Consider the following 26,974-nt stretch of genomic DNA (forward strand, 5'->3'; position numbering starts at 1 on the left):
GCTCTCCAGCCTGTCCAGATCTCATTGGATATCGTGTAGGAAGAGTTCTGTGCTCACAGATCTCTCCATTTCCAACGCCAGAAATTCATCAGGTTGGGTAAATCACTGCTGTAGGTGATTTGGGCAACAGCTGAATGAAACTAGAACTTTCTAGAAATGCATTAATTAGGTTGCCCAAGATCTGCTTCCCCTTAGCGACCTGCAGAGAGAGCATCCCTAACAGAAAGGGAGGAAAACAGGCTTTTAAGTTTTTGGAATAGCAGGTTCCAGGCCTTGGCTTGCAGAGGGCGTCCTGAGCCAGAAGGTCGTGGCGGGGCAGCGGGGAGCGCTCGCCGGTACGTCAGCAGAGTGAGGTAGGATGGCACAGGTACTTCTGCACAGAGAGACCGAGCCTCGTCTAACTGCTTTGAGACAAGAAATTATATTGCTTTCAGAGACTCATTGGTGGAATCTAATTAAACTACTGCAGAAAAGGAACTAAAAATTTTCCCTTAAGTGGATTTGTTTGCTGGCAATTTGATATAAAATCAGGGGACTAGGAACAGATGATTAGCTTTTCTTTTTCTTTTCTTTACTTTTTTAGTTTTAAGAGATTAGGAACTACAAAATGCATAACACAGACTCCTGGCATCATTAGCAATTCCTCCAGCTTTATTTTCCCTGTCACTCTGCAGTGAGTAATGAACTAAGCTGGTATTAAAGCAAGCTTAACAAGCTATTGCTTTTTAAATTGCAAGTCTCCCAGTATGTCCCTCTCCTTATTATTAATTTTAAATAACTCTCATTTCTGTTGCTGCCTTTCTGTCGCTTGTGAAATTTGCATAATGTTGGTGGTGAATAATATTGGTGAATAATGCAGATCACTGAGGTCAGAAGATGTTACAGTGGGCAGAAGAACTTAACGTGTTTTGATCAAGGAAGGTGCAGTGAGTGTAGGCCAGAGGGATGAATGAAATCTCACGTGCTCCTACTTTCTGTTTCCCCTAAAATAAGAACGATGATGTCTGGCGAAGGTGGAAGATCACTTTTTCAGTGATAAAGGAAAACACATAGAGATTAACCTGCTTTTACTTCTTAATGAAGATAGAACAAGCATTTCTACATGTGGAATTTTGGATCCTGTGTTCATCTTTTTCCAAACCCTTTGGCATTGAAGGTGCTGATTAGCTCAGTCGGTTGGAGCGTGGTGCTGATAACACCAAGGTCACGGGTTCAATCCCCGTTTGGTCCCCATGTGTTGCCTGATCTAGTTGAGAGGCGTCCGTGCCCATGGCAGGGAGGTTGGATTAAATGATCTCTGAGGTCCCTTCCAGCCCAGGCTGTTCTAGGATTCTGTGATACTTAGGTTTCTGGAGTCTCTTCAATTCCCGAGTTTCTTGCACATCATAAAAATGTAAATCTTAAATTCAAACACTTACGGGCCTTGGAAGATGGTTTCACTATGGAATATATTATTTCACTGTGCACTCTAGAATTTATTTTGCCTTCTCGAAAAGCACCTGCCCCTGTCGCAGGTAAGTTGTGAGAATAGGGGAATTGCTAGACTAGTTTGGACCTTGGTGGCTCAAAAATAAGGTGTTCCTGTCTGGAATTTGGTGTGAAGTTCTGGTGCCTCTCATCTCAAAAAACCTAGAACAGCTCTAAAACATGCCGAGGAGGAGGACGGGAGGGCCAGAGATTGGGAAAAGCTCCTAGATGAGGGGTAGTTAAAGACAGCCGATCTCTTCTGTCTGGGACACATGTGGCTGAGGATGGACTCGACAGATTTTGTGAGCGTAAAATTAGGGGTTGCGTAGAAAGGGGTGACTAAGGAGTGGTTTCTTGAAGAAGATATTGGCAAAGCCTGTGGGTGCTGTTGCCACAGGACATGCTGTGGGCAGCACAAGTTCAAAAATGAGAAAATCGGGAGTAAAACCTATTAGAGGCTATAAAATACGGAGTCACTTTGGAGTCAGGAAGCACCCGAGAGCTGGAGCCTGAGGCAGGGCGGTGGGGAAGGGTTCCTTCGTGCTCTCTGTCCTTGCACCTCTTTTTTCCTCTGGTGTAGGGTGTGCTCAGAGATTCCCTGCTGCTCTGCTTGGAAGTTTGTTTTGATTTGAATCAAATATTCTGCTCTTGCCTCCTGAGAAAGAGGCTGTGTAAAACCATCTCCGTCTAGGCGCAAGAAAATAGATGGTTTCAAGCTCCTCTTTGCACTTCAGGCCGTAACATGACAGATTTCAGAGCATTAATTGTAAAGAACGTACAGAATATCGCCTTGCTCTGTGCCTGACCCCAGGAAGGGGCTAGCTTGTGGATTAGGGTGTTATTTGCTGCAGGCACGAGGATTGGAATTTAGCCATTATTTGAGCAAAAGAGAATACTTTATGCCAAGTGACAGTGTCAGGTGAGTGATGCTGTCTTATTTCTTGATACAAGTGTAACTGTAATCCCAGCTAAATATGGTTCTACATGATAGGGCTTAACAATTTCAGAGAGGAGGCATTACAGGCCATCAAGTAACCAGAATGTATTTAGACAGAAAAAAGCCCATGAGCTTGAATAGTTATTTACCCGGTGGCTTATTGCACGTAGGCAGAGGAGTGGTTATCCTGTCAGGCTCCCGATGTACCTGTCAGAGTGTTTTCTGCTCCGCAGTATACATATTTATACAATCAGATTGAAGACTTAAATGCGAAGGAGCTCTTGTCGGCTGTGATATGGATGTGCTTCTCCGATGACAGGAATATCTTTTGAAACAGAAAAGCAGTTCTTTTTCAAATACGCGAGGCACAAACTTGTTTTGTCTTTACACCTTCAGGCAAACACGAAAAGGAGAGTTGGGAAGAGGAGAGGGAGGGTTGCTCGCGTTCTTCTTGGGAGAGTTCCCAGCTCTGTTCAGCCTCGTCTGCCCTCAGGCTAACGGAGCTTTCCCTGGGCAGCACCCGGCAGCCAAAACCTTTCAAAGAGTCAGCTGTCCTGCAACGCCCGCGTGAGAGATGGGCCCTTGGACTGATGCCTTGCTCTCTTCCTTTCTAATTTCTCTCTACAAGAAGGGCAGGGTTGCACAAAGTGTTTTGCGTGTTCATGGATGTTTTGCCGTGGGGTTCTGTTGTTGGCTCTTTGCTCCATACAAGGGTTATGCCCGTGCATAGAATTTCTAGCCAGAGAAATGTAAAAAGGCAGAAGTTAGAAAGGGGGTTTCCCTCACAGGGAACGGAGCCCTTTGAGGTTAAATAACACGTCTAAGTATCAAGCAGGGAGCTTTTAACACCAGATCTGAGTGGGATGAAAAGGCACGTGCTTGTTTCATGCTTGCTGCTGGGTGTAGACAAAGTCACTTTGCCACAGCCAAACCCCTGCCAGTAGAGATCCAAGCAGCACCAGCATTAATCCCAAAGGCTCTAAGGAGTGCCCTGGCCCCTCTCCTCACAGCCTTTTCCTGCACTTTGCCTGAGTCAACCTGGCAGGTTGATAAGACTGACTGTCTCCATTCAGAAGAACCTGGAGCTGCAGGAGGAGTTGTGAACACGCACCAGGGGCTGTCGGACCCTTCTCCGTGTTCTGACTGAATACAGCCACTCTGTTGGCTTTGCAGAGGGCTTAAATTTGTTTCCATAGAGAAAAACACACAGGAAAAAAAGACAAAAATCTACTGATCCACAAATAAAGTCAACAGGGATCATTAGGAATAACAATTTGCTGTGGTGCTGGTGGAGGCAACCTCGCAGCCCCCATTGGAAGGCCTGGGGCTGCGCGGGGCCGGGGCCGTGACCGGCCGGGGCAGGGGCGGGGAAACCAGCCGTAGAGGTGCTCACGCTGGCTCCAGACCCAGTTTTCCCACCTGCAGCTCTTTGCTATTGTGGCAGGGCTCTGCTGATAGCTGCGTTCATCGACTTTCCATGCAGATATTTAGATCTCGGCGCAGTTTCCCTTCAGTGCTGCTACGTCTGGTGAGTTATGCGCCATATTTCAAAGATTGATTTTTTGTTTTTTTTAATAAAGCCAGAGAATATGTATTTTTGAGTGTGATTTTGATCAGGGAAGCAACTAAGTAAAAAATAACTCCCTGCTTATTCTGGACCCCAGTGCATTTTCAAGACATTTGATTATTTTGACAAATACAAGTGTTTATGCAGCTTCTCCCTGCAGACCTTGTAAAACTACGGAACAGTGGCCTGCAGTCTTTCCTGCCTGGAGCAGCTGCTACTTCAACTCCCGGGCACGGACCCGAATATGCAGTTCAGAGTCTTTATTACCTGTGCTGCTATTACAGACAGGGGAGATGTAGCGGGATTTTTCCAATCTGAAAATGAGATTTCCGAGCTGTCAGGGGAGAAGCAGCCCACCGCTGAGTTGTAAACGGAGCGGTAATGGGATGAGTGCCTGCTCTGCTGTCACCGCTTTATAAACCTCTGCTGGTGGGTCTGTGGTGCTCACGGGGTTCAGCACCAGCAGGTGAGGGTGAGAGGCGTGTCTTAGCAGAGCAGGGCACCACCTAAAATAGGCGTCTGTGGTGAAGAGTTTGCTTCTTCCTCCCTGTGTTATCTTCTTGCCTCTGTCACAGAGGCCACTATTTCTGTGCCTTTACCAGGTCTCGTGCTTCTGGAAAATGAGCATCCATGTCCAGCAGCTACGCCCACAGTAAGCAGAGTAGGAGACTCTCTAGTGTGTTCTTTTTTCACTCCTGACTCTCTATCTTGCTCTTTTTTCACTCCTACCACATACCGCTCAGGCACGCTGAGGCTTAGCTGCTGCGTTGCTGATTCGAGATGGAGCTGCCGTGTAAAACTTCAATTTCAGCCTGGATTTCGAGTCCAGGAATCCGAGATTCCCTTGATAAGAAGGGTTTTGTTTCAGCAGGTGTAATACAGCTGTAGCGCCCAAATGGCTTCTGGGTCTGAGTCTCCTGTGAGCAGGGAGGCAGTTGCCTCTTGCTGGCAGCAAACTCGGATCCAGAACTTCCTGAAACTCATTTAATGTGTCTCTAGTAGCAGAAGTTTGCTTTTGTGGTTTTTTCCTCCCTCCACTGATTTAGCAAGCTGCGTCTGAAGATTTTACAGGGGCTGGGTGAAACGCAGGGCTGTGAATGCTAATGTGGATTGAGCCAGCTCAACGCTGCAAGTGGAAGCACAGGCTTAGGGCAAAATGCTGAGGTAGGTGTGGAGAGGAGCTATTTGTTTTAATTTTACCTACCGGGTTACCCCTGGACTCTGAAGCTTGTTCATCAGCATTTGGGAATCATGGAATAGCAGAGTCTTGACTCTGTGATTCTAGGTGTGGGTGAAGGACTTTTTCATTAAAGAAAGGAGCTTTTGGTTCCTGTTTAGATTGTGGCTCGGTGCTTTGCTGTATCAAGATACACACTAGGAGTGGAATCTCCTGCACAGTTTTGCTGCTGCCTGCATGGAGAGGGACACTGATGTCCTGATACTCTTGCATCTGTGTGGTTGTGACCATAAATCCACTTCAGACAATGAACAAGAAATTCCATCAGGCTGAGGTTTCCAGGTCTCAGCATTTGGATGACATGTAGCCATTAGTGCTCCCCCAGGGAAATGACCTCACTGATTTAAGCTGTGTTCAGGGAACAAGCTTAGGAAATGAGAAAGACCAAAAGAGAAGCCGGTATTTTCTGAAGAAGCCTCTGATTTTGAAAACTCCAGTTGGAGACCAAGACCTCCTCAGACCCGGCTTTCTACGCCTTTATCAGAAAATTCATCTGGAGCTCAAAGGAGTTTGCAGTCCAAAGTGTCAGAGGAGAGACAACCGAGGGTGTGCAAAAAAGCAGCAAGCCAGTTAGGATTAGCATAATAAGCAACACAGAGAGGTTATTGTGATGCTCAGTAATTACATCCAAGAAAGAAACTTATTTTCTGCTTGAAAATGATGGAGTTGTTGCTTGCTAGTCTCTGCTGCCCGTGTGCAGGAATTTTCAAAGCCCCTTCCTACTTTTCCGTTTGGACCTGGTTCCTTGGGCTGCCAGATGCCCAGTGTGATGGAGTCATAGAATCACTAAGGTTGGAAAAGACCTCGAAAATCATCTAGTCCAGCCATGAAGCTGTATCCAGAACCGTGGGTCTCTCAGCTTGTGCAAAGCAGTTCCCTGCATGACCGAAGACACCCTTTGGAGGCTTATGTTTCAATTTCTGCGTATTTTGCCTACTTGCAAGTCAGCGTTAGTGAATGTATGAAGAGTCTGTTGCTGTTGAGAGAGGAGTGACATACCCAGAGTGATGCAGAGACAAAGGCTCCCTGCTCCGAAGGCAGCCCGCCTTTCGTGGTCGCATTTGGGGGTGGGATCTGCCAGGGCCATGCTCTGCTTGGGAGGCAGCAGGTCTGAGAAGGGAAGTCTGTCTGGTAAATGAGGCCAGGTGTGCGCAACTGCAGTCAGACTGCGCTCTTTACTCCACAGACAGCAGGACAGATGGCACAGAAGTTTTATGAAATCAGGTAATAGGCTCTGGTGAAGAGAAGTGCATCAAACCTGTCAATTAGCCACAACTTGGAAAGCCCCCATTTGAGACCTTGAATAATCAGAGCAGGTTCTCCCAGTGCTCACAAGTGGAGGATCTGTCATCATTTTCTCTGGGAAGTGTGAAATACATAGTAAAAATGAAGGAAGAGGGCACGCTTTTAGGGAGAAGTTGAAAGTACGCTGATACTCCCTTTGGCACGTGTGGCCATGTTGGTCTGTGTGCTGTGCCATGGACCTGGCAGAATCTGACTCCGGGAATCGCAAGTTCCTGCAGTTGCAGTTGTAAGTTGACCTACGCTCCTTTGAAGTAAAGTTGACTTGTGCTGGGTTAGAGTCTCTGAAGATCTGCTCCGCGGTTTTCTTGGCTATGCAAAATGTGCAGCTTGTAGCTGTGTGCTGGAGGAGGGATTTCTGAAAGCGGGGAGGCTGTTACCCTGACTATTTTTGGCTGTATTTTTGTACAGCTGGCTAATGAGTCCCAGCTCATGTGGTTATTGTGACAGAGACCTGCACAGCTGGAACCTCTGTCGGCTCCTAAGCTACTGTGCTTCACAAAAGGGAACGTTCTTCTGAAGTTCAGCACTCTGAGGGACAGTAGGAGTTCTCTAAGGGTCACGAGTAGTTTCCTCTTGCCTGGCAGCAGACGGTGTCTGGGCTTCGGGGAGCCTCCTGCCTTGCTGCCGACTCCCTGCAAGCCACAGAGCTGGTGTGTTACGGGAGGGAAGCAGCACAGAGTAGGACAGAGCAAGCTGAGAATTTCCTTTTAGTGCAAAACTCACATATTAGAGGTTTTCTTTCTCACTTTCTGCCATGCGAACATCTGTTTTATCCAGTTCTGTTTCAGCATGTGGCTCGGGCTTGTTTTGTTGCTGCAATAGGTAAGTTCAGGACGTGTCACCCCTGGCGTGGGGTGTGACGTAGGCAGGCTGAGCTCCCTAGAGATGGGGGCCCAGCACCTCAGTCTGATACCACAGTGAGCAGGGCAGGGCTCTGGCTGGCCAAGGTGCATCCCCACTGCACCCCAGCGGGGCCAGGCGAGGAGGGGGCAGTCAGGAAGAGCTGAGAGTCCACATTATTAGCCGTGTCTGTGGTAACCAGGCTGGCCCAGAGTCAAGCTAACGCAAAGTCAAGGTCGGGACCACATCCAGTGGCATCAGGCAGGGCCGCAGTGGTGAGTGAGGCGGGTCGCGGGTCAGGCTGGGAAGTCAGCACGCAGAGCAGGGTCCCCAACAGCCACATCCATTGCTGTTTTGTGTTGGAAAAGTTGAATTTCACACTCTGTTTGCATCACCGTGGGGGAGTAAGAAAGGTTCCCAGCAAGTCGTGCAGCCTTTGCGGTTGGTACAAACTGAACATTGCTGTAGATGAGAGGCAAATCCTACTTTTGGGTTGGGGAGAGGGTTGTTCCCTTGCATGGGCTGTGAGCTTGGCCACCCCAGGGCACTGGGAGAGCTGTGCTGGGTGACATGGACCTCGCTTTGTCACCTGGAGATCGACAGCAGTAACCTGCTGCTGCTTCCTCCCTAGGGAAAAAAACCCAACCACGAACCACCTTTAAATCTTTTCTCTCGCAGCAGCTGGGCTCGATGGAGCCAGTTTGAGCTTTGCAGTGCCTTCACGTGCCGCTGCAGCAGGAGTTTAAGCTATTCCTCTGTTTCCATTCCTCCTTCCCTCAGAGGCAGGAGCAGGGCAGGCTCCTCACTAGCAGCTGAAGCAGCATTTCTGTGCTTCGCTCCAGGGTGAGCAGAGTGGAAGCGTGCGTGTGTGCTGCTCGGCTGGGCATCGCCGGCACTTCCGTGCTGATTTAGATGCTGACGGCTCTCTTGGCTGGCTCTGGAGGCTGATGGCTTTAGCTTGAATTTTTTTTAGAGCCGTTCCATAATCCTCGTCCTGTTCAAGCTCTCAGGAAAAACACGCACTCCCAATAAGTGGTGTGTGGCAGAGATAAATCAGTGATAAATTGCTTGATTTCCTCATAGCAGAGTAGCAGCTTTGCATATTTTTTTAAGAGAGCCTTGGAGGACCGCGAGGACGCAGGGACCATACCACAGTGTTTCTGCGGCACAGGGACACGTTGCCCTTTTTCGAGACAGAAATGCTGCCTTGCATTTCGCTGTGCATTGCTCAGGAGCTGTCTGTGCCGGTTTTACAAACCTCAGATGAAGGGAAGCAAACTCCAGTCAGACAGATGACCTTGAAGAACACAGTCAGCAGCAGCTTCCTTTGTCTGTGCTACCTGCAAGCTTGCAACTTCACTACTCTTCATTCTTTAACAAGTTGCTTTTTCAGGGATCCCCAACAAATCTTGGTTTTTTTGGGTTTGATTCAAGGGGCAGTGGGCAAATAGAAGAGCTTAGGGAAAAGTGAGAGATTTTGCTCTTCAGTGCCTTTGCTTCAATCTGTCCTCAGGGTTACCAAAGCAAATATTTTTAAATTATCTTTTTTTTGATGTAGAGACTTGTCAGCTCAGCACAGCAGTGGGTGTGCTGTAACCACCTGAGCCGGGCACGGAGGCAAAAAACAGGGAGCAGCCCTCTCTGCCAAGAATTCGGGAAGGGCGGAGTGAACCCAGAAAGGAGCATCTCTTGGCATCTAAGGCAGAGATGGAGAAGGAAACTGAAAGGGACCCATGGGTTGATAGGAAAGGTGTTTTCTTGTGTTTTACCAATGGATGTTTTGTTGTGGGGTTTGTGTTGATTTTATTTTTTTTTTGAAGTAAGTGCGGAATGAAACCTGCCTGGTGTTAGCTCTACCCTGCAAACGATAAAAGTTTGGCAGCGCAGTCATGTCACAGGTCAGGTTGCATTAACCATAAGAATCTCTGTTCCAAGTCTAGTTTAGCTATTCACTGGGCATAAAGAGCCAAACCCTCTTCTCTTCCCAGAGCTTCAATTTAAAAGAAAATGTCTGTTAAAGAGGGATGACGATGAACTGTACTTCCACCATGCCAGTTCCTTCAGGGTCTTGAAATCGTTCTGGTTTGAATGAAAAATTCTGCTGTGGTCTGGTGCTTTTCTCACCAGTTAACTGCTTTTACCTGGTTAACCACTGCGTGCCTGTCGGGCTTAAATTGCCCGATCCAGGATGACAGGCAAGTTCCTTGTCTTTGCAGACCATGATGGGAAAAGTATGTCTCTGTGCACCGAAGGGGAACCTGCCCTCTTTTGTTTTGTTGATTCCCTCAGAAGAAAATCCCAAGGTGGGTACCTTTTCCTTTACTTAGTCCATGAGGCAGTAAAAGTTCTTGGGATATGATCAGGTATCACAAAATGCAAAGGGTTAGATGGTAATATTCTTTCAGTTCCTAAAACATAAGGTTAAAATTATTTCCTGTATTTGTGGAAAGCTACCATGGTACAGAATCTAACAAGCAGGTCTCTGCTTTTTTGGAAAAGAAAGCTGGAGCTTATCAGCAGAAATACAGTGTCTTTTGGGAGAGGTTTTTTAATGCTTAGAGGCATCCCAAACCACATTTAGGTACCAGCTGCTGTGTGTGGCTTTTCCTGCTTTATAGCATCTATCATTTGAATTGGACGCTGAATCTTCAGCTGGATGTATGTGAATGTTTTTCTGCCTTTTACACGGCAGCAATATTGCTGGCCCTTGGGAAAATAACTTTCCCGTCAAACGTTTGCTCCCGAGAAGGATGCTCGAGGTGCTTAACCTTTCATGTTTGGGAATGGCAGTTATGCTGCTGGAGCTCTGTTCTTATCTTTGGTGCGTGGAACCGTTTTTTTAAAAAAAAAAGAAGAGCGAAAGGAAAAGCTCTAGCTGTGACCAGTGAGGGCCTTGCAGGTTTGGAGGGGTGTCAAGCTGAACATTGACCAACAGCACACTCTGTGTGTGAGTAAGGAGAACTACACGCTGGGCTACGTTGAGAGGGCTGTGGCTAGCAGGCTGAAATGGTCAGCCCTCAGTATTTGGGACTGGCGAGGCTTTGCCTGGTGTGCCAGGTCTAGTTTGGGGTCTCCCACTTCAGGAAGGATGTCAGGAAACTGAAGCAGGTCCCACGAAGCGCTGCTGGGGTGGCCGGGGGCTGAGCACCTCGGGTGTGGGCAGCGTTTTGGAGAAATGGGTTTGGCTGCGCTGGGGAGGGGAAGTAAAGGGGCCGTCTGCTAACAACCCGCATCTGCTCGAAGGGAGTTCCCCTCAGTTCATTTGACACAAGCCAAGGTTGTTGCTGCCTCTGGATGAGATGTTATTAAAAACCACTCAGCTAAAGCCAGGCTGTAGTGAAACAGACTCCCTTGGTTCACCTGAGAGCGTGCCCTGCTTCCACCTCTTGCCGTCAGCTCTCTTTTTTCTTTTCATTAAATTCGGTTCTTTGTATTTTTCTCTTCTCTCCTTCAGTCTCTGAAGTTTTCTGGATTCTCAGTGCTGCTTGAAACTTCCAAGAGATTGCATGGTTCAAGGGTAGAGCTGACAGAACGCCTTGCCTTGCTCTGGTACCATCGTGCTCAAGTATTTAATGGTGCTCATGACCAGCAATTTCAGCCGAATCAAAACCTGTCGATGTCAGTTGGTTAGACTACTAATGGGCTGGGAGAAAAAGGGTACCTTTAACAAAAATAAATAGGGCCATATTCTCAGCTTGGTTACACTGCCATAGCCTGGCTGATTTCAATAAGGTCAGGATGGTAAAAATAGTGTCTTCCTTTTAGGTCTTTTTAAATCCTTATTGCATGTTGGATGACATTCGGGGGGAGAAAGAAACAGATAATTATATCTGAATTATAGTGTAACAGTTGGTAGAGTGCTTCAGACAAGAGAACTTGCTATTAGTGGTATTAGTTGGATTAAAAATGGTTGAAAAAAATGTAGGGAGGTGCTAATAAGCAGGATATATTGGGCTGCACATGTCTACAGCGTGGTATGGCAAGGGAAAGCACCAGCAGCAGAGCAGGTTGGTTTTAGACAATAACTCACATCCCATAACAAAGAGGTGACAATTCCTCTACCTGCCTTTTGAATAAGATCTATCAAATCTGCTTCTGAGTCCTCTGATACCCTCATGGGTTAGTGAGTGAATCTAAAGGTGCGTGAGAGGAATGGGAGGGTCAGGAGGAGCACGGGTGATAATTGCGAGCAGCGCGGTTTAAGAACCTGGCAGAGTAGAGCGGAGGAAAACAAGTACAACATAGAGGGGAGGAAGAGAATGGAGGGAAAGCAATTCTGTAGCAGTAAATGAATGAGTTTTAGAAAGGACAAGTTACTGGAGGAAAACATCTCCTTTTCGTCTGTGAAAGTCTTGGTGGTGCCACCGCGATAACACGAAGCTGGATGACGAGGAGGTAAAGTGTACTTAACAGTTCTGCAGTGGCTGAGAAGTCACTTCAGGTGAGCTAAATAGCTTGTGCAAAGTGAGTTCAGCAGTAAAGTTCAACACAAAAGCAGTCGCCAAGTCTCACAGAAGAATCAACAAATGCAGGATGTGTACTTTGGGATCTGCATATAAGGTTTAGTTCCCAATTGAGTCTTTTGTTTCTGACCTTGACTTGAGGGCACTGGGCCTTGCCCTTCTACGAAGAGGCAGAATTAATTGCAGATCATGTTCCACTCTGAAAGCTGTGACTTGCCTTCTATAGATCTGGTGACTTAAAATAACTCCCAGCTCATTACGTGCGTTTTAGTGCTGTCCCGCTCTGAGAGCACTTCTTGGTCTCCACAGACTCCAACGAGCTACTTGCTGCTGCGTTATGACACTTGTGTTCTGATGAATCGTCATGCACTGAAAAATGCCTAGGAGGTGTCACTCTACTAAAAGTATTAATGCTTAGTAAAACCAGAAGATGTGTTACAGCTCTGCTTCAGATAAACTCTTCCTCCGTGTTGTTCAGAACCGATGTGAAAGGAGCTAACGGAATTTACCACCTATTCTTTATGGTTTCTGCATTCCCATTTTCAGTTTATAATACTCAGCATAAATTTTTGGACATATACAAGATTCAGAATCCTTTATTTTTTTGCTTTGACAGACAAAAAGTGTAAGAGGTTTGGAGTTGTGATTCAGGCACTCTGTGTAAACGCTTTCATCTCACGTGTTGGGCTTCGTTCTGTCGTATGCCTGTGAGATCTTCAGATCTTTGCATTCTTGCTTTTGATTCATCCACCCGATTCTCAAAAATAGTTTTGTGTTCAGTACCAGCACACTTTGTAGTTCTTCCTATTCAGGGAACCAGATCTGGGTCCAACTGAATTCTGTAAGAGGCATCAAATGACTCCGGCAGAACCTGACTACGAAGAATGGAGACAGCCTCGGGGCCTCCATCCACTCGAGCAGCAGCTGCGTGTTCCTCTGCCGAAGCGGTCGCGTTGCCGCTCTGAAGCTGACTGCTAGAGGAAAACGTGCTCTCAGCCACCTTGGACCACAGAAGAGCAATGCAAGATCATCAGCTGCAGAATAATTTGGGCTCAGAAGGTTCTCTGGTGGTTCTGCAGGCCATCTGAAAGCAGGTCTCGCTAGATCAGGTTGTTCACGTGCTTGTCCAGTCCTGTTTGGAGTATCTCTGGGGATGGAGACTCCTCAGGCTCTGTCTAGACCTCTCCCAGTGGTTGGCCGCTCCCAAACACGTTCGTTACTGGTTCTTTTCAGTAAATACATGACTACAAATAGAATGATGTAACAAAAAGCTTGGTGTGAGACATCTGAAAATCTAATGAGAATTGAATGATGTTTCTTGCTCTCATCGTTCCCTGTTACAAACAAGCTGGCTATGAGGCAGTGGGAAATGTCACAATATTGACGATATCTTCACTGATTCATTGCTGCAGCATGATCTTTTTCTCCCATCGCCGTTTAATTGGATGCAGGAGTCGAGAAAAGGGCTTGGATGATTTTTACAGTCGATCTGTTCTTTTCCCATGCATTCTACGGGATCAGGGACATGGTTAAAAGAGAGTGAGAAAGCTCTCATAGCTTATATCAGTGAGACAGAATCGGCAGAGGCAGAATAATCTCTTCTTCACACCAGGAACCTTCCCCGTGATTGCAGGCAAGGCATTTAACTTCTGATGTCTTGGCTTCCTCGTGGGTGTCACGCTGCTCAGAGTTCCCTTGAAGTAGCTGCTGATGGCGTCCTCTCTGCAGAAGTGAGAAATAAACAGCGCATCATCTAATCCGATCTCCTGTATAGCCCGCCCTAAAGAATTTCACCAAGGTCGCCTGGCTTTGAGCTTGTGTTTCTGTAAATTAGCTGTGCAGTGCCTGAGGCAGCGCGGTGGGAGCCCCTCTAGGAGGCTTGCATCTTCGGTTCTTCAGTGGGCCAGGAACAGGGGGCCCTGCTCCGATATCCTCAGTCACACTCTTTTTCTTTTTTTTTTAATTTTTTTTTCTCATTTAGCCGCTGAAACAATTTGCTTTCCCCTTCTATGGAGAACGCTGGGCAAATCCTGAACTCTCTGGCTTCCCCTTACATCTCTGCTGTTACATAAAATGACCTTTCTTTTCAAACGACTTAAAGTAGACCTGCTTGCAAACCTGTTGAGTTACATTACCTGTTAAGCCTGATTAACAGTATCTTTAGCTTGTGGAATTATCATGGTTTTTTGTTGTATAGCGACTTTATTAGCATTCAGCTTTTTGTCTGGACTGGCAATAAGTCTCCATTATGACGGAGGAGAATCCAGTGTTGATTTTACACGTGATCCTGCGCAGCGCAGTCAGTGGTCCCAGTAAGACGGAGACTAGAAACTCACAACCAGAACCGAGAGATGGAGAAACTGATAATGATCCTATCCAGTACCAGAACATAGCCTTTAGGGGCCAGTTTTCTTGCTGGTTGATGGGAGGGGGATATGAAACACTTGAACAGAAAAAAGGAAGACTCTCTAATTACAGCCAGTAACAAAACCAAACAAAAATCCTTGAGCTATTATTTCTGGTTTCTATATATGCCTTCTCATGTGCTTTCGCTTTATTTTGTTTCCAGGATTTCCCTACTGCCCTCACTCTTCTGCAAGATGTTTTTTTTCCCCGAGATTTGCATTTAGAATCAAATTTTGCTTCCTTCTCCCATGTGCATGCGGGATAGAAAACACTTTTATTGCTCTAGCTGGTGGTTATCTGCTCATCAGTCGGATGCGAAAGGCCTTGTGTATTTGGTTTGCTATTTTCTGCTTCCCCTGGTGCCTCTTCTCTGCCAGTGTCAGACTTTCAGCTGCAGAGTGGGCTGGTGGAAGAGAGGCTGCTTGAGGGAGTTGTGACGTGGAGCAGATCGAATTCTGCATGCTAAAAGCTGATCATCCTGCAACCCCGTGAACCGAAACCCTGGGCGGCTTCCAGTTCTGGAGCCCTTTCCCTTCTCTACTGCCAAGGGTAGTACTGCCAACTGCTACGTTCATGTTAATACTTCAGAATATTAGTAACTTAGAACATTTGTAACTTCATTTTTCCAGAGGAAAAGGTCTCACTCGTGTGTCTCGCATTCCAGAATCACTCGAATGTTCTGGAAGATTCAGACTCCCAACACTGAATGAAAGAAATGCATCCAGGATTTTAATCCAGCTTCACGGTTTTATGTTCGATTCCTGATTTCTGCCTGCATAAGGTCAGAAGTATTAAACCAAGCTGGATTTTATTCCTTTTATATCTATAACACGCTGTTCTAAGAAATGTGGTGAGCTGCCTCAACCTCAGTCAACTCTAAATCCAAAGAAACCGTGGGAGGTAGTGGGGTTGCCTGAAGATCGTTTTGGGCCCGATGGGAAGTTATCAGGGCTCTGTTGTTGTTACTTTGGCTCAGCTACATGACTGATGGTGCAAAGGATGATTGGAAGGTGGTATTCCTGCTTCAGCCTTCGAGGAGAAAGCGTCCCGTCTGGATGAAATTGCACACTGTTCTCTTAGTTGGAAGAAGTTGAGCCGAATGTGTTGGTTTTGCAATGTCGTATTTCGTGACAGGGTAGCAGCTGACAAACCCCCGGTTGGAGCTTGGTGATCAGTTCCCTCTCCAGCTGTGACAGTGGTGGTGGTTGGAGCCAGGAGACAATCAGTTCAAGGAAGCCCTTGCTTGGCACTCAGCTGACGTGTTGTAAGGAGAGCGCTGCCTTGTGCCTGCGTCTGACGTCACGGGATTAGGTGCTTTGCTGGCTGTGGCCTTTACACCCGGGTTTATCTTTCTCTAGCCACCACCTCGCACGAAATAATAATTCTTGACCAGCTACTTCTCATCCGCCACAGGATCCCTAGCTTAGACTAAATGGTTGGAGAGATGTCCTTGATCTCCACCGCAGCGGTTAGGATCCCTCAAAGTCATGACGACAAATGGATCCCTTGGATTACCCCCACGCCTTGTCGCTTTTGTCCTGCCTCGACTAACAAGTTTTGACAAGTAAATTATGGGGTCAATAGCCCTTGTCAGAGGAGGCTGATTGAGAAAACGGGAAGCAGCTTCAAAGCACAAATGGTTCATTGTCACAAGGAACAGAGCTGATCTTCAGGGATGTTGAACCCAATTACCCGTATCCTCCTTGGATAATGCCAAGCTGTTTCAAGCTAATTACCCAGAGTTTAGACCAATCTGGATATGAATTTCATCTAGTTCTAATGAACTTTTATTCTTTGGCTTTGCTCGTCTCAACTGCAGTGAATTTCACTTTTGAGTTAATGTTGTTTTTGTTTTAATTACATTGCAGCAGACTAATTGGATGGCTCGGGACTCGATGCTTAATAACTTGATATTGCATATTATTAGAGCTGTCAGTTTATATTAGAGGATGAAAGAAAGCTATTACTAAGTACAGAGGTTTTGGAGCTTATTTTTCCAGGAGAAGCAGCTTGGATTTTTCCACTTCTTGGTTCAGTCTCCTTTCACTTAGTGACTGATAGAGCTCTTAGTAAGGTCTATAAAAAGATTCCCATTGATTTGAATGAAGCTTTTATAGATGCTGATTTAGGTCTCAATTTAGAAAAGTACTTTAGCAGGTGATTAAATAAGTTTCCCTATCAACAGAACTTAAGCACATGTTCAAAAAAAATGCACTGAAGCATGAATCAAGACTTAAAAAGGGTAATTTATTCAGAAGTGCTTACCTTCCAAGTCACCAGGAGAAAACACTAAATCATTTGAGGGGAGGACTGACCTTCTAGTATTCACCTTTCTCTTTTAATTTTGACCTCAGAGTCACGACTGATTTATCTTTCCTGTTTTTGCTTTGGCTAATTAGAGAGAAACCTCAAAAGCTAATTTCCAGTTTGTCTACTACCTCATTCACCAGCAACTTGTATTTTTTCCAGTCTACTTCTCTTCTCCCTTACTTTTATTTACTTCAGTTGAGTGGCATTTGATCTATCTAAGCTGAACGGGAATATTACTGCTTCATTTACAGTGTTTACCGCTTCTGGTAAGACTCCTAATTCCACACCGAGCTGTTCCACTTGCTGCTTGCTACGGACAGTGCAGATGTTCTGGCGGAGGAGAGCAAGTGAGAAAACCAGCGGCTGCATGTCACTACACTCTCGTCTCTGTTTCTTTAAGTTTTAGGTGAGACTGTTAGGGTTTAAATGGCAGGGAGTGTAATCCAAGAGGTGGTTTGGTTAGCATTCATCTGTCTAACTGTATGGCTGCTCAGTAAGGCTGAAAGAGGAATCAGGTAGAAGATAACTAATTAGAATGATGGATGAAATCCTGTATCCAACAAAGCACAGGAAATCCGTAACAGTCAAATACTGAGCCCTAGCTTTAATTTTCCGAGTCCCCAGGCCAGTTCTCTCACCACAAAATATTGTTAATGTCACCACAGCTAGTTTTATACTAGACAGAAAATATTAGAAATTATTCTTGTGTAGCACGTTATAGCATGAGTAAGAGCGAACCCTCTAAGATTTTTTAAAATACGCCTTTCAATGCATAATGGGAGCAAGAATAATTTTCCGAGCAAGCGTAAATTCACTGCTGTTACATTTCTTTTAGCACGTTACTACTGAATTAGGGGAGAGGGGAAATCAAAACCTTTCTCTACTTTTTTCTTCTTACAGTACAAAGCAGCAGTAGCTATAAAATTGAACCAGCAAGGAATCATAGTGTTGGAACTGGAAGTTTTGTCTTTCTGAGAAAGCAGTTGTTGTAAATTAAGTCAGATTTATTTATGAGACTTATTAATGTGAAATATAGAATCAGTGCTCTACGGTTTTCCCAGACGCCTACTCTCTTAAGGGATGGAGTGTTTATTGTCATAAATATTATGTGGAATGCTGGTGGGTAGGACAGAAGGAAAGGCTGGAAAGAAAGGCTCGTGAAGGGATTTGGAGGGGGTGTGGAGGTGCCAGGAGGGGTTGGCAGTCTGGCCGGAAACCTGATTAGAGGTACGAACGCAAAAAAGCATTCATCACCACCAACTGATCATTACGCCTTTCTTCTTGCTATGTATTTGGAGGAGACAAAGACGTTTGCAATGGATCTGCTTCAGATGAAGTCAAGGTAAAAATCAGGTGGTTCTTCACAAGGAAGGCCCGGTGGCGAGCGGGATGCCCGGCGAGGGTTTGCAGAGCCCCCCTTGGGGATTGCCTGGGGAGCTGGGGTGGCACCGCAAGCAGTGCCCGAGGCCTGGGGCCCTGCAAGCATAATACAATTCTCAGAAAAGCAGATGAGTTTATTCTGATGTGACTGAGGACAATAAGGAGAATTACTGAGCAGCTAATCCAATAACTTTGATTCTGGTCCTCCTGCTGCGCTTGTTGCCTGCTCTAAACAGCTCAAAATCGTAAGACGCCTCTGTGTGTGTGAGGCAAGGAGGGAGGCGTTTAAAATAACTCCCCGTCACAGCCAGTATATTCATTTTGAGACCAAAGCGGCCAGGCCTGTGCCCAAGGCACTGAGGTGGGTGCAGAGGGCACCAGGAGGTCCTGCCAACCCTGCCCAGCCACCCAGCTTCGTTTTGGCTGGGGCTGCCCCATGGGGAGGCGTCCTGCCTGAGTCCCAGCCGGATGGCTGGTTTGCCTGTCTGGAAGTGAGTTTTTTCTGTGCAGGTGCTGTTACGCAGAATCACAGAATGTTGGGGTTGGAAGGGATCTCTAGAGCTCACCCAGTGCCACCCCCTGCCAGAGCAGAGTCACCCAGGGCAGCCCCACAGGAACGCGTCCAGGTGGGTTGGAAAGTCTCCAGAGCAGGAGACTCCGCACCCTCTCTGGGCAGCCTGGGCCAGGGCTCCGGCACCCGCACAGCCAACAAGTTTCTCCTCCCGTTGAGGTGGAACTTCCCATGTTCTAACTTACACCCATTATTGCTTGTCCTATTGCTGGGCACCACTGAGCAGAGATGTTCAAGTCCCTTCATCATCCTCGTAGCTCTCCGCTGGATTGGAGTCCAAAGGAGAGCTAGGAGGATGATGAAGGGAGTAGGTCCTGTGCTCCCTTCACAATTCCTACAATAATGTTACCTACTTAGGAGGAGAAAGGTTGGAGGTTTTTTATCCTTGTTCTGGTGGTCCGGGAGCTCTGGTGTAGCTGGACTGTGATGATGTGGTTGTCCCGTGTGTGTTATCCTTGCGTTAGTGTTGCTTTTGGATGGGCGCTTAGTTGGCAGTAAATAACTGCTACGTGCAGTAGGACTTACTACTAGCAAGTTTATTAAAACCACCAAATAACCTTCAAGGATCACAGACTTTACTTTCTGCTTCTTTAGACTTGGGATTTAGTTCGAACCAGTAACGTGAAGGTGTGTGGCTCCTGCTTTTATCAGCCTGATTCATGCCTTTCCCTCAGGCTTTTCAAAAAAGTAGAAAACTAAGAGGCACCGAGCTCTTCCACTAATTGCCGGCCTCCAATTTAAGTTTGTTCCTTCTCCACGAGCTTCTCCCATGAGCTTTCTCTGCCTTCGTGAGCGTCTCCTGGCTCACGCGATACCGTTTTGCGCTGGGTTTTTTCACAAAGGGTAAATGTGGTCGGTGCAGCACAGCTAGGGTATAATATATGAGTACATGGAGATGGGGGAGCAGGACTCTCCCTTGTGCTGCTTCCTGAGCACGGACCGTCAGCAGAAACTTGTGACGAGGAACCTGCAGCGCAGCCATTAAAATCCCAAAAGGGAAACTTCCTTCAGCCAGAGGAAAAATGTTCCCCGAAGCTGCTGAGCATGTGACAGGCTATTACTGGTACTGTCCCGCGCTGACGCAAACGTGCATAGAAGTGCAAACCTTAGCACGATAAATACTTGGAGGCATAAGCTGCTTAACGGCTCGGATCAAGCTCCCCTTGCCCACACAGGCCCTGAGTGGGCCTGCTCGCCCCGTGATCAATTTGTGGATCGAGCTACGATGCCAACAGTTCTCTTTCATCCTTTCCACGTCCCTCTTCTGTACCTGCCAAGCCCCCCCCCCAAATGCCACATCACCTCCGAAGCCACTCTGGGTGGCAATTTCAAGTAAACCATGACTTTCTGAGGATAGAAACCTCTGGAGGTTGTGGAGTTTTTCTCTAAAAGAATTACAGCTTTGGATTTCAGTGAGTGTGGCATCAAGCTTACCGTGGACAGTTCAGAAGAGAAGGATTAGAGTGTCTCAGCTTCACTGGGATTTGTCTTCATTGCCTTCTGCAGTCCAGGGAAAAGATCTCATGGTGATTTTCCTGTGTAAGCGTTAGTATTTGTTTACAGGGATCAGTGTCGATGGGACTTGTAAATGGGGCTTGATCTTCTGTGGCCGACCTCGTGACTTCTGCCTCCACTTGGCGCCTTGTGCCCATATCCATCTGCTCAGCATCTCGGTAGTGGCTCTCCAGACTTCACTGGAGGTATTCCCATTGCAGAAAATGGAGACTTTTTTAAAAGAAAAAAAAATCCAAAAGGAAGAGGATGAATTATGGTCCTTACACATGATTTAAGGGTTGCCTTTGAAATTAAAGAAGGGAATTAACTGTGGTTATTGCTGGGCAAAATGTGAAGTTGCCATCACAGTGGGAATGCCCGCGTTTGAATATTTATTTTGAGTTGGTGCCAGGTTGGTGCTAAAATGTGAAATAGGACATTTTAACATAGCGGGAGTTGTGAAACACTCCATCTAGCTTTCCTTTAATCAAAATGAAATATTTTAACACTTCTCAGGTTGAAAGTGCTTAATTTCTAGTATTGACTGGCTCTGCAGTATTTCATTTTGAGCCTGTTTAGTATATAAGCTATGGGTAAGATGGGGATTGCAGTTAAGACGCGTGATGTGTTTTCCATTCTCCCTTTTGGGTTGGCCTGCTTTTCTGGACTACATCTCCAGGGATTATTCAGAATTATGCGGTTTCTATAGTATATCATACAGATCCCTCAGAGGAAGATCTGCATTGCATTATAGGAAATGTAATCTTCCGGGCCGTTCCGTTTATGTTAGAAAACGTGGGCCCGTACATCAATTTACAAAAATCAACATGCTGTTAGGGAAATACAATTCCTAATCCAAGTTCAAGGAAACATTCTGGGTTTGTTAACACTAAAAAAAACAAACCCTACCCACACTTTTGGGGCAAGGAATTCTGTAATGAGATACTTCAGCTAAGTTTTTCTTAGGTGGTGATAGTAATAGCGTTTAGTATTTGTTAGTAAATCAGTTCTCCAGTGGAAAATACTGGTTTTGCAAAGTTGCATATTTGATCAGCATGCTCTAGGGTTTCTGAAATTTGTGTTCCTACGAGTTTTTCTCGGTGGCTGCGGTCGTCTGCCTGCTGGTGACTGTGCAATGTACCAGTCAGACCCTGGGAAATTTTGCTGTAGAGCTTCTGTAAGTGCACTTTTCGATCGCCTTCCCGGATTCACAGGTCCCTAAGATTCAGTAACGATTTCTTTTACAACTGTCAGAGCAAGAAAGAACAACACAAAACCCACAAAAAACCTTCCGGACAGTGTGCCAGAGCGGTGAGGATAGTCCTAACCCTCCACCCTGGCACTGGACAGGTTTTTAAAGTCCTAAGTGCTCAGAATTAGGGAAAAAGCTGGAGAAGACAGCTACAGCCTGATCAGGTATCTGTATTACCTCGTTCACGTGAGCCGGGTTAAGCAGCTTAGCTCAGGTATTAGTAAAGTCGATCCCATGGATGTATCATGGAAGTATTTGGGGATTTAAGATCTTTGTACTTCCTTTGTAGATGCTGCTTTTGAGTTCTCTCTTTCAGCAAGGCGCTGGCTGACACGCAGGCAGGGGATGGGGGATAAAAAAAATACCAACAGCTTTTCAGAGTGCCGCAAGTAATTAGGATGAGATTTCCCTTAACTAGCTGCAGTCCAGTATTTTCTGCTTAAAGTTGTCTTTAAGTGTTGTGCTGACACCAGTTTTCAGACGAGATTACAAGAGGGCTTTAATCTGAAATGAAATGTGGTTGTTGCTGCCTGTGTTGGCAGAGGATTTCCTTCATGCTCAGTTTTTTTCTTCCGTCTTCTGAAAGGCTAAGTCTGAGGAATTTATTTCCATCACCGTTCTGTCAGAGGGATGCTTGTACGTAGTTACTTTCTCTGAAGGTTGTCCAAGGGCACTGCTCTCGCCAGGTAAACAGCTCCTTACTGTTCCCCTCTCTCTGTTGTGGGGAGGGCTGAGGCATGCTCTGCAAGCTCCCGTATGTGAGGAACGTAACGGAGAACCGAGCTCTGTTAGTGCAGGCTTTGCCGTGTTGAATTAGCTCATTACCTCCTGCGGTGCATCAGCCACAGCGATGGAGCCATCGCAAGGTGACCCGCGGCTCCTTTCAGTAATTTATCTAATCAACTGCGCAGTAATTTACTTAAGGTTGAAAAGGCAGAGGAGTTACTTCGTGACCTTTGTATCTGTCAGTTCATACTCCAAAGTATGATTTTTATTTTTTTTTACTACCCGTCTTATGTGAGGTTGCATAATGATAACACTGGATCCTTCTTAAAATTCATTACCTGCACCTGTCCTTAATGAATTCCAGCAATTACGTATTCCATGGACTCCCTCTCTGTTGCCTTAAGAAGTCTGCCTTTGTATTGATTTTTAATTCACTGCCCTTTAGCTTTATTGATGAACCTAAATATTTCAAAATACAGAATTGCAGATTGCACCACTCAAGCGTACGTAAACCTTACGGCAGTGCCTGAAAATGCTCTTGTGTCAAATTTATTCAGACGCAGAAAACGAGTGTTACTCTCAGTGACCACAAAGGCTGGGCCTGACAATTGCAGTAAAGCCATCTTAATGCATGGGAGTGTGCAGTCCTGAAAAAAAGATGTATTTAACTAATTCTTCACCTTACAATTAGCAAAATACTCATTTTCCAGACTTCATTAAGAGCCCACATGCCAGCAGTTGTACAAGTGTCGTTAATCAGTAAGCTGCTATATCCACCTGGGCAAATTTTCGAGGCTCAGCTTATTAATTTCAGGGCAATTCACAAAGGGAATAAAAGGTTGGTGTCATGATGAAACAGATATTAGAGATACAGAGACGAAGGCCATATTTTATGCTTCATGAAGTATTTTCTACTTCATAGCATACATTTCCCAAAATCTACAGCCTAGGCATGTCTGAAATTGCACGTCGCAGGCGTTCTGGAGCACACCCATCGGAGAAGTCCAGCATACCCAGAGCTCCTGCCCTGCGTGCCCAAGTTTGGCTCTTTTGTGCGTCTTGAGGGCTTTGGCTGTGCTGATTCCTGTGCTGTGATTGATGAGAAAGGGCTGTTGGAACCTGGTAATGAGACAAAATAGTCCCATTTTGATACAACACATAGTCCCTTAAACGTTGTTGTGGGTGCCATCTAAGCTGTATTACCTGAGTGAAGAAGGGTGGGGCTTGTGGCAGTAGCGCATCATCCTGTAAGGAATCACATACACTCACGGCATCGATTCAGAGATTTTGTGTTCCTTCTGAAGCACAACTGCTGCAAGGTGTTGTTCTGAGTTCTTCGGAAGTACAGAGAGGTTCGTTCTGGTGCACATCTGTCAGGTCGTGCCCTCTATTACCTGGCAGACTGGGCAGGTTTTGCCTCCTTAATCAGTTCAGTGTAATAAAAATGATGGGCTAGCCCAAAAAGAAATGAAAGTTATCCAGTGAAGAATAATCACCGGTGACAGGGCACTGAAAAACAAGGGGTAGGAGAGCAGAGCGTGTGCATCCCTGGGTGCTGTACTGCTGACGAGGGCAGGCACTGGAGGTGTGGGGAATGCTCTGTTCACCGCAGCTCCTGACCTTTCCATTAGCTTCATTTTCTCCAGTTAGGATATATTAAGCAAAAATCGGAAACAAAGCTGGTAAATAAGCGAATGTCTTGTTACAAAGTGCACCTCTGTCTCCTGACTGCTTCCCACAACCTTGCCGCACAATGTCTTACTAATATGAAAGCTTTTGCTCTGTAATTTTCGAGAGATGCAGAGAGCTGCCATAACCACAAAGAGCGGGGCAGGGGCAGTCGTGCCACATTTCGATTTCTGAGTTGCTCAGAGGCACCAGACAGTCTCTGACGTTGATGTAGTGTGATCCATCCTTTAACGCCTTCATTTTCACTTCAGACACGCTCCCGCTGTCCCATTACGGCTGGCTCCAGCGGTTTTTGTTATGATCAGCATTAGCACCTCATTTCCTCCTGCCCTCGCAACCTCCCTTGAAAGCTCCATAAAATCCATCTCATCTCTGGTACCTGACAAATATTTCTGGACACCTTGAAGCCCTGTCTTGGGTAGCCAGCATGAACCCAATATAAAACCTGCGAACGTGGCATCCATCTCTCCCTCCCTCCCTCCCTTGTCTGTCTCTGTCGTTCAGCCTTCCCTTTCTTTTACAGCTGATGTGTTTTTCCTTCCTTATAGAGCCTAAGATGCAAACTGAGCTGGGTCTCTGTGAATTCGCAGAAGCTGAACAGCTCCTCTCTAATCTGCTTGGATTTGATTTGTCTCCGGCAGCGATGGGGACCGATGCCCTGAGCAGTAGGGAAGCCGTAACTTGGATGTGACTGTCGCTGCTGTCATGGAGAGGAACTGCTCGGGCTATTTCAAGGTCTGAACATATGTTCCTGTTAGATTTTATGTGCTGCCCCTTGCAAATGTTTGTGAATTAAAGGGTTCCTGCCTGTGTGTGTAGGTAGTGGTTAGGATACTTCTGAAAGCAGTACGTACAGTCCTGGAAAAGGCAGGAAAACGTGGCTTTAACTGAACTTGCACTTGCTGGCTTTCTGACTGCATTTGCCTCTTAAGAGGTTTCTCTGTTATGCAGTCAGCAGGTGGCTGAGTCTTCACTGCAGAACTTTCTAGCGCTTTTCCTACCATCTATCTCAGCTTATTCCCTCCCTGCTGTTCCAAACACCTCTGTATTATTACTGTAATGACTTATTTTTATGGTGTTAGTGGCTGGAGATCTGCAGATAGTGTCACGTCAGGCTACACATGTTAGGCAGACGAGGGATTGTAGAGCAAGCGCGTGTTTCTTCCCAAAGAGGCTTGCAAATGAATATAATTTAAGAGTCATTTTATAGTATATTAGCTTATGAAGTTGCTTTCTACTTAGGAAGTGCTTCCTTCTGCTTGTGCTAAGACCCATCAGGAGCAATAAGGATCATACATTTATGGTGGCCTTACTTTGCCTCTCCATCACCTCAAGGAAGGTATTTTTTGCTCCAGCTTCTCATCTGCAAGTGCAGTAAACTCTTCAAACCCCTTTAGCTCTTTAGATGCAAACTGGGCTGTTATCCGTTTTGTTGAACTGTTTTAGCAAGCAGATCTACATTTTACCTTTCCAGCTGCAGGCGAAAGAGTGGAAATCTCTGTATACGGATTGGTAGGTCTTATCCAGCCTTTGATAAGAAGTTGCTGCTTAGAGGTATACTCTGGATTTAGTGCTAGGAGAAGGTTGAAGGTGTTCTGTGGTTCTAAATTAGATCTGAAAAATGTGTAAATGATCTTTGAAGTAGAGTGAGATGAACTGGCTTCCTTTGATAGTCCAGATCACTCAAGGTGAGGAGCCTTCAGCAGCCAACTGAGACTGCTAAATCCAGTTATGTTTAGAGGTTTGAAGTTTGCTCTTATCTGCTGTCATGTATGTCTAGAAAACAGTAAAGTATGTTCATGGGCAAGAAACTCAGTTTAGTGTAAGGAGAAGTGAGAAAAGTGCCACCCTTCAGTTATCTTAGTATCTTGCATGTGGGAGAAATGTGGCTTTGTCCTGTGCTGCTGTTCTAAATCCGGCCTTGCGGACTGATCTCCAGAAAATGAAAAGTGTGTGGCCACTGCAAGAACGTCGGTAACATTTGGACACTTGGGTCCCTTCATCCACTTTGGAAATCTCGTCTGAATGCGAAGACGTTTTGCAAGTTTTCCATGCTGTGCTTTGAAGGATGTTTCCACAGTTCATGCCTCTTGGTGGATTTTGCTTGGCAATTTTATTTCTAGGGACTCAGGTAGGGGTGTAAACCAAGCTCCAGAATTAGGGTATCTGACGGGATAGCGGATTAGGTGCATGCCCTTCCGTCATGACCTTTTAAAAAGCAGGCAAGCATCCAACCTACCCTCCCAGTGCTGCACCTGAGTTATGAAAAAGATATAATTTCTTTTTACTTTTGTAATGCTGAAAACCCATTTGTCTTCTGTGTCCTTAACCAGACCTATAGAAAAAAAAAAGAGATATAACTTAGGCAACATACTTTGCAGAGCGAGTGAGGCTTCAGCAATTTACTTGATTAACGACATGCACCGGCTTTTGCTCTGAACGACCACAGAAATAATTTGACCTCTTTTTACAACTCACTCAATAGTGACAACGGAAGCCAAGTCAGAAAAACGCGTGCGGTGTTCCTGAGAGTGCCAAGGGCTCCAAGGAAGCTTCCTCTTTCTGCCCAAGGTAGCTGATGGGTCCTGTTGAGCCGAGCATGTTTCTGCTCAGTGGTTGCCCTTTGTATTGTGTTTTCTTTCAAGGTCGTATGTAGTTGTCTTAGCCATTTGAGGAGCGAAGTTTAGATGTTTGGATTTGTCGCCATTAGTTAGGTCTGTGACAAAGTAGTGCCTGAAGTAGTGCTATTTTATCTGTTCCTAAGCTCATGTCTGAGCGTGCTGCTTTGTGCCAGAAACTTCATAATCTAATTAATGGAAGAGAAACAGAGCAAAAATTATCATTTTAAATGAATTAACAGGAAACTAAAAATTAAGACAAATGAGAAATACTCCAGCACATTCCAGCAGAGTGCTGTTTTGCTCTGTAGAGGTTTTCAGGGACTCCTGATGAGCAGTTTGGGCCAGCGGTTCGGCTGGTGGGCTGATGGGCAGCCGAGGGCTGACAGGGTCCCGCTGTGTGCCTCCGCTCCTCTCTTTGGTTAAGGACCTGAATTGAAGGAGGTTGCTCTAAAAGAAAATAGCTTGAGTTTATGGAACCAGAGATCAGGAAGACAAAGATGCAATCTCTGGTTGTCAGATGGGACTTTGTTGAGTCAGACAGGAAGATCTGTCAGGTCTGGTGCTTCTGGCCAGGGAAATAAGAGTTTCCAGATCTTTCTGCGTTCTCCTCCTCGGATTCTGACTTACTTGCCTGTATGTGCTTTAGCGTTCCCTCTGATTGTTCGTAACACACATGCATCCCCCTGCATATTTGGTTATTTCAGCGTAT

This window comes from Apaloderma vittatum, unplaced genomic scaffold (genome assembly GCF_000703405.1).
Source record: "Apaloderma vittatum isolate BGI_N311 unplaced genomic scaffold, ASM70340v1 scaffold7076, whole genome shotgun sequence".
NCBI classification, from domain to species: domain Eukaryota; kingdom Metazoa; phylum Chordata; class Aves; order Trogoniformes; family Trogonidae; genus Apaloderma; species Apaloderma vittatum.